At 52.4% G+C, this 7,488-nt stretch overlaps 1 long non-coding RNA gene across 1 annotated transcript; it reads right to left on the reverse strand.

The window, feature by feature from the left end:
• Positions 1–1,906: 1,906 nt before the first annotated feature.
• Positions 1,907–7,265, reverse strand: LOC141277333 (uncharacterized). The gene is made up of 3 exons (XR_012328526.1): positions 6,380–7,265; positions 6,119–6,201; positions 1,907–3,787 (listed from the first exon to the last, which is right to left on the reverse strand). It is a non-coding gene; the product is annotated as an uncharacterized lncRNA (long non-coding RNA).
• Between the last annotated feature and the right edge of the window lie 223 nt (positions 7,266–7,488).

Raw genomic sequence — 7,488 nt, forward strand, 5'->3', positions numbered from 1 at the left:
GGGGTTGTGTTCCTGTCTTGCTAGTTGTTTGGCATAGGATGTCCAGCACTGTAGCTTACTGGTCGTTGAGTGAAGCTGGGTGCTGGCGTTGAGATGGAGATCTCTGGGAGATTTTCGCCGTTTGCTATTATGTGCAGCTGGGAGGCCTCTTGTGGACCAGTGTCCTGAAGTTGGCTCTCCCACCTCAGAGGCACAACACTAACTCCTGGCTGCAGCATCAAGAGCCTTTCATCCACACGGCTCCTTAATTTGGGATGATTCGTTGTCTATTCATGTATTCCACAGATGCAGGGTACATCAAGTTGATTGTGGAGCTTTAATCCGCTGCTTCTGAGGCTGCTGGGAGAGATTTCCCTTTCTCTTCTTTGTTCCCACAGCTCCCAGGGGCTCAGCTTTGGATTTGGCCCCTCCTGTGTGTGTAGGTCGCCAGAGGGCGTCTGTTCTTTGCTCAGACAGGACGGGGTTAAAAGAGCCGCTGATTCGGAGGCTCTGGCTCACTCAGGCCGGGGGTAGGGAGGGTCACGGAGTGCAGGGCGAGCCTGCGGCGGCAGAGGCCAGAGTGACGTTGCGCCAGCCTGAGGCGTGCCGTGCGTTCTCCCGGGGGAGTTGTCCCTGGATCCCGGGACCCTGGCAGGGGCGGGCTGCACAGGCTCCCCGGAAGGGCGGTGTGGATAGTGACCTGTGTTCGCACACAGGCTTCTTGGTGGCGGCAGCAGCGGCCTTAGCGTCTCATGTCTGTCTCTGGGGTCCGCACCTTTAGCCGCGGCTCGCGCCCGTCTCTAGAGCTCCTTTAAGCAGCGTTCTTAATCCCCTCTTCTCGAGCACCAGGAAATAAAGAGGGAAGAAAAAGTCTCTTGCCTCTTCGGCAGGTCCAGACTTTTCCCCAGACTCCCTCCCGGCTAGCCGCGGTGCACTAACGCCCTGCAGGCTGTGTTCACGCCGCCAACCCCAGTCCTCTCCCTGCGTTCCGACTGAAGCCCGAGCCTCAGCTCCCAGCCCCGCCGGCCCCAGCGGGTGAGCAGACAAGCCTCTCGGCTGGTGAGTGGCGGTCGGCCCTGATCCTCTGTGCTGGAATCTCTCCGCTTTGCCCTCCGCACCCTTGTTGCTGTGCTCTCCTCCGCGGCTTCGAAGCTCCCCCGCTCCGCCACCTGCAGTCTCCGCCCGCGAAGGGGCTTCCTAGTGTGTGGACACTTTTCCTCCTTCACAGCTCCCTCCCGCTGGTGCAGGACCCGTCCCTATCCTTTTGTCTCTGTTTATTTTTTTCTTTTGCCCTACCCAGGTACGTGGGGGGTTTCTTGCCTTTTGGGAGGTCTGAGGTCTTCTGCCAGCGTTCAGTAGGTGTTCTGTAGGAGTTGTTCCACGTGTAGATGTATTTCTGGTGTATCTGTGGGGAGGAAGGTAATCTCCGCGTTTTAGTCTTCTGCCATCTTCCCGGAAGTCCCCATGTGGTTGTTTTTTTTTCTACTGTAGCTTTGTAGTATAGTCTGAAGTCAGGGAGCCTGATTCCTCCAGCTCCGTTTTTCTTTCTCAAGATAGCTTTGGCTATTCAGGGTCTTTTGTGTTTCCATACAAATTGTGAATTTTTTTGTTCTAGTTCTGTGAAAAATGCCATTGGTAGTGTGATAGGGATTGCACTGAATCTGTAGATTGCTTTGGGTAGTAGAGTCATTTTCACAATGTTGATTCTTCCAATCCAAGAATGTAGTATATCTCTCCATCTGTTTGTACCATCTTTAATTTTTTTCATCAGTGTCTTATAGGTTTCTTTTTGTTGCAGTGGTAAATGGGAGTGTTTCCTTAATTTCTCTTTCAGATATTTCATCACTAGTGTATCGGAATGCAAGAGATTTCTGTGCATTAATTTTGTATCCTGCTACTTTACCAAATTCATTGATTAGCTCTAGTAGTTTTCTGGTAGCATCTTTAGGATTCTCTATGTATAGTATCATGTCATCTGCAAACAGTGACGGTTTTACTTCTTTTCCGATTTGGATTCCTTCTATTTCTTTTAAAGCCAAGAAAAACAAAGTTCAGAAAGGTGAATTGGCTTCCTGGGATCACACATAATGGAGACCACATAAATATCACCTAAGAGATTTCTGGTTTTGATTCCCTGCAAGACTAATCAAAGTACACAGACCTCCTTGTATGGGGTTGATTCTTCAAATCTTGTAGAGTCTCGGCCACACATAACTCAACAGCAACTTTTTAGCATCCTTCCCAAAGCATTAAATTAATTACCATAAAAGCATAACTCCTTTCTCCACTTGTATTTCATTGGCTTGGTTTACACTTGATTCAATTATCTGTTTACAGTGACAAGCGCAACTGACATAAACAGGTTTGGAAACACACACAACACAGGCAAACAAGAAAGGAGTTGTCTGACAGCCAGGCATCCCAAGTGCCACCGGCTGTCGTCGGCAGGTTTTCCAGAGGGAATAGCGGTAGTTCATCTAGACATCAGTTAAGTAGGGTTAGTTAAGGGTCTTCGTGGCAGGATTTGACCCCTGGTCTGTTTAGCTCCAAAGTTCAGTTTCTTTTCACTACATCACACAGACCCACACTGGCGGCTTTATGCTTCTGTTCAGGGCCCGCCCTATGTGGATTGAAATCTTGGGAGTTAGCTTTGTCAGTTATATGTAGGTGGCTTACCCCAGCCCTTGGCTTTCCTTGTACTCAGCCCATAATGCTGTCCAAAGACTTCCCCCAAGAAAAGGGTAGGGCAGGGGGCAACCCTGAATGGGGCGGGTGGAGGCTAGAGAGAGTCTGAGACTGCTGGAAGGGGAGCCTTGCCCTCCAAGCCACACCTCCAAGCAGGATTTTCTCACCTTCCTGCATGCAGCAGGCTGGGAGGAAGCTTCCCCTTCTCCCTGAAATCAGTGCAGGCCTCGCTGCCCTCATCTGCCAGTGCGGGAACTCACACCCACACCATGATGTAGCTGGTGGAGCGGAGGGTGGTCACATGAGATGACACATGGGAAGAGCTTTCAATGTCATTTTCTCTCTCCTCCCCACCCCTCCCACTTTCCTTAGGGAAACAAACAAGACCTTCAGGACTGGAGGGAATTTTGCAGAAGTGCGTTTAGTCCACTGTTTTCCAAACTATGTCACAGGGCTCATGCCTTCCTTGGGATGAAAATGGGCCTTTTGAGAAAGCAGGGCCTGTTTGGGAAACGCCCGGTCAAAGTTGAACAGGTTTCTGTGCTTACAGAGCTTTACAGAGTTTATAATGTATATTGGAGGATGGAAAGCACATTCTTCCAAACTTCTTTTCCCCTCAACATCTTACGGGAATAGACTTCTAAGGAACCCTCTTTGTAAACCCTCAATCTGGTCCATTCCTCTCATCTTACTGAAGAGTTGAATGAGGCTATGAAAATAGAAGGAATTTGCCCAAAGTTCCCCAGTAACAGAATTGGAACCACACTTTCAGGGGCCTCATCCCCCCACGGCTCCCCTCCTCCCCCAACAGCTGAGTGGTCCCCAGGAACCTACAGGTTTGGGGCACTGCTGGAGAAGAATTTGCTTCTACTGGTTCAGCATAACCCCATGGAAAACCCACCCGAGTCCCAAGCAGATCCCCTGGAGCCTCTGAGCCTTTGTCAATCTTGCCCAGGGCTGTCCATCCCCAGGGCTCTTCTCTGCCTGGCCAAAGGCTATGGAAAGATAGCTAGAGTCAGCGTGGTGGCTCCTCTCTGTTGCAGGGGAATTTTGCCCTAGCCATCCCTCCTCTTGGCGGTGGCGTGGAAGGGAGCCATCTGTTTCCATTAGTATTCATGGCATTCTGGTGGGGGAGAGGAGGGGAGGATGAGGGTTAAGGTCCTGCTCGTGGAGGCTTCCTGGCATAGTTGGTCCAGCCCTGTCTGTCTGGCTCCCTGACCCGTGGCTCCCCATGGTGGCGGCAACAGGTGACCCTGGGTTAGCGCTGGGCAGGGATGTCAAGTTGGCAAAGCCAGCGTCGCCCACCCCATCACCTATTCATCTCCGCACTCCAGGGCTGCTCCCTCCTCAGCCAGGATCCCTCTGTTTCTGTCTCTGAGCCCGAGCATCTCAGGTGGTGTGTCTGCACCCAGTGGCCTCCCAGCACCCTTGTTCCACTCCCTCCCAGCCCTCTCTCCCTATGATAGAGGGCATCAAGTCCAAATCAGCGCTCACTGATGGGCCGCCCACGCACCCCCATGCCCACCCTCCAGGACTTTATCCCTCAGGCATTATCCACCTGGGTCCCTTTTACCCACTTCCCACTCCTCCATGTCACACCCTCCCTTTCCAGAGGATGTCACCACTGCCAGCACTGTGCAGGGCCAATAGTTTTTATGGCTCATGTAAAAGGGGTTGTTATCATGGTGACATTCCAGCCACGGCTGACCCGTGAGGGAAGGAACTCCGTGGTCTGCCCTCCAAGTACCCTTCAGAAGTCCCTCCCACTCTGCCTCTTCCAGGAAGCTGCCCCCACCCCTCCACCTCTCTCTACCCTCACCTTGTCTCAGAGGCCCCTCCCCTGTGCTCCCAGAGCCCCCTCCCCACTCCACCCCACTGGAGTTGTCGACTCTCCTCTGCCTCCCCACGCAGCTTGCATCTCAAAGGAGAGGGGCTAAGCCTTCTTTCCCCTCTCATCCTGGCACTTTGCGTGGAGAGCCGATGCCCTGTGTGCCATTGCTCTTGGAACATCTTGATCAAACGAGAGAGTGTATCTTTTTTCAAATAACAGCTGGGGAAGGTAAAAATAAGTCTCCTGAAAGGGCACAGAGGATGAGACATGTGCAAAGGAAGGGCCTGGAAGGCCTGGGAGGAGACGACACTGGCTGGACAGGCTGGTCGGAGAAACTCAATGTTCCAATTCATTCTGGCAAACAAGCGCTGCTTGTCGTGCCAGGGAAGTTATTGACATTGAAATTGAAATTGAAATTGAGTCAGAAAAGGGGAGGGAGGCCTGCAGGAGCCATGCAGATCAGGGTGAGGGAGATGGAGACATTTCTATTCTGGGAAGTCCTTTATTATCCCAAGTTCACAGCTCCTGTATATTCATAACCTGTTGCCACTAATTGGCCTTTCATCTTTCTCCATCTCAAAGGCTGTGGGATTGGGCCTTGAGGTCACCTCGTCCAACCTTCCTCCAAATAACAGTTCTGGTTTTGAGCACCTACTATCTGCCAGGCGCTATGTAACGTGCTTGACTTGGATTAGTGATGGAAGTTGTTATCTTAAAGGTTGGTCCATCTCGACCACCCCAGCCTGACTCACCCCACTTCTTACTCAAGAATACCCACCATAGCAGTCCTGACAGGTGAATGGCCAGCCTGTAATTGAACAACTCCAGTGACAGGGAGGTCACTACCTTACTAACAGCCCATTTTCTTTACCGACTGCTCCATTGTTACAAAGGTTCTTCTCAAGCTGAAAAGCGCCTCCCCGTCGGTTGCCATGGGGACTGTCCCTCCTCCTCCGTCTGCAGTCAGGAAGGCAGACAGACGGTGCTTGGAGGTGAGATGGATGGTGCTCCAGACGCCCCTCTGGGGTTGGGGAGACCTGGAGTGACCCTGTCTCAAAGAGGACCACCAACCGTGAATCTGTGTACGCATGTGTTCCATCCCCCCTATGTGCGCCCCCGTCTGTCACTCTCTCTCACTCTCATTTATCACCTCTCTGTCACTCAGACATCATAAAATGGAGCCCAGGTGCAAGAGAGTCAGCTGCAATCAGAGTGATGGGAAGGCAGATCGCAAGCGGACTGACAGATGGACAGGAAGTCAGGCGGGCTTCTGCAGAAATGCGTGCCACAGGCAGGGACTAGTCTAACAGTCTGTCTCCAGAGCCCGATGGACAGAAAGACGGAGAGCCAGGCATAGAGCAGACATGGGGACAGGTAACAGAAGGGCAAGTACGTCTGCTTGGGAAACAGGCATTGCACCACTGAGGTCCCAGGCTGCTCTCCCTGCCTCTGGGCCCTGCCTGGCCCAAAGTTCCTAAGGAGAAGTCTGAGCTCTGTGGGGAGAGAGCTTGTTTCCCTCACGCCCAGATCCCCAAGCCCGGGAGAACAAATTCAGCCCCCGCTGCTCCACCTTCTCTACCCTCCCAGAGGCAGCCCTCCACCTCCGCCCTGTGAACCACGCACCGCACAGCCCAGGAAGGGGCTAGAAAGGGAGGCTACATCTCCTTCTGGAAGCTTCCACCAATTGATCACTGGAAACGTATTCTCTAAGAGAGGAAAACCAAAAAACAAACAAAAAGGGAGTGAGCGAGATTTGGTGTTGCAACGAGCAGGTCCTGTGCCAGCGCCTCACAACTCCCGTCTCACTTAATCACGCTTCTAGTGCTCCCAGATATTATTAGCCCATTCGAGGGAATGGAGTGTCAGAGAAGAGAAATGACTCACCCAAAGCCCGTCAGCCAACAAGGGGCAGAGGCGAGATTTGAACCCGTGTCTGCACGACTTCAGGATCACACTCTTCTCTCCACACCCAGCGCCCTCTCCAGAGGATGCCCACGTGCGTGGGTTCCCTCTGTTTTCTCGGGAAAATGAGGTGGTCATGAGAAGACCAGGGTGATTTACGTGCTGAAGGAAGTTCTCACTGGAGGAAGCTGTGAATTGGTCCAGAAATAGCGGATGATGTCAGCCGGGCATCCCTCCTCCACGGGCTCTTGGCATCACCCTTCTGGGACCGTCACCAGAATTGATGCGCCAACAATTACAGAATTGGATTTGCCCTTTCCCAGCTCAGCCTGCTCAGACGTCATCCCTGGAGCTCAGGAAATACCTGCCTATTTTCTCAGCTCCCGCATCATCACGTGCACCCTCCTCGCTCTCCCAGGCTTGAGAACGGCAGAAGGCAATGTTCTATTCTGGCCGCTTTGGGCTGGCCATGCATCCCTTAGCACAATGCCGTTTCCATCTCGAACCACTTGCCCTGGCACCTCCTTGCCCATCACGCTTTCCAGCCTGTTTCTCATCCTCCTGGTGCCTAACTTCCTGACTCCTTTTTTTTTTTTTCACTTTACGACCTCACCTGTTACTCAAACCCAGTGCTCGGCAATCTAGCTGGACATTTTTTTTTTTTTTTTTTTTTTGCGGTACGTGGGCCTCTCACTGTTGTGGCCTCTCCCGTTGCAGAGCACCGGCTCCGGACACGCAGGCTCAGTGGCCACGGCTCACGGGCCCAGCTGCTCCGCGGCACGTGGGATCTTCCTGGACCAGGGCATGAACCCGTGTCCCCTGCATCGGCAGGCAGTAGCTGGACATTTTGCCAAACTTGATTAACCTGCCTGAACTTGATTTCGATTCTCCCTCTGACTGGCCTGTCATTGGTTGTTTAGGGTAAAGGCAGGGGTGTGTTGGAGCCAATTCCTACCAGCTCACAAGAGCCGATTGTGCACATCGCTTCTTGTCTCCATGTCCAGTGGCTCCATATTAGTGGATTGAAATCAGTCATGGTGGCAGTATTTACACCAGAGAAATTGGCCCACACTGCAAAGCAGAGTTTTTTT

Source organism: Tursiops truncatus, chromosome 20 (assembly GCF_011762595.2).
Source record: "Tursiops truncatus isolate mTurTru1 chromosome 20, mTurTru1.mat.Y, whole genome shotgun sequence".
NCBI lineage: Eukaryota > Metazoa > Chordata > Mammalia > Artiodactyla > Delphinidae > Tursiops > Tursiops truncatus.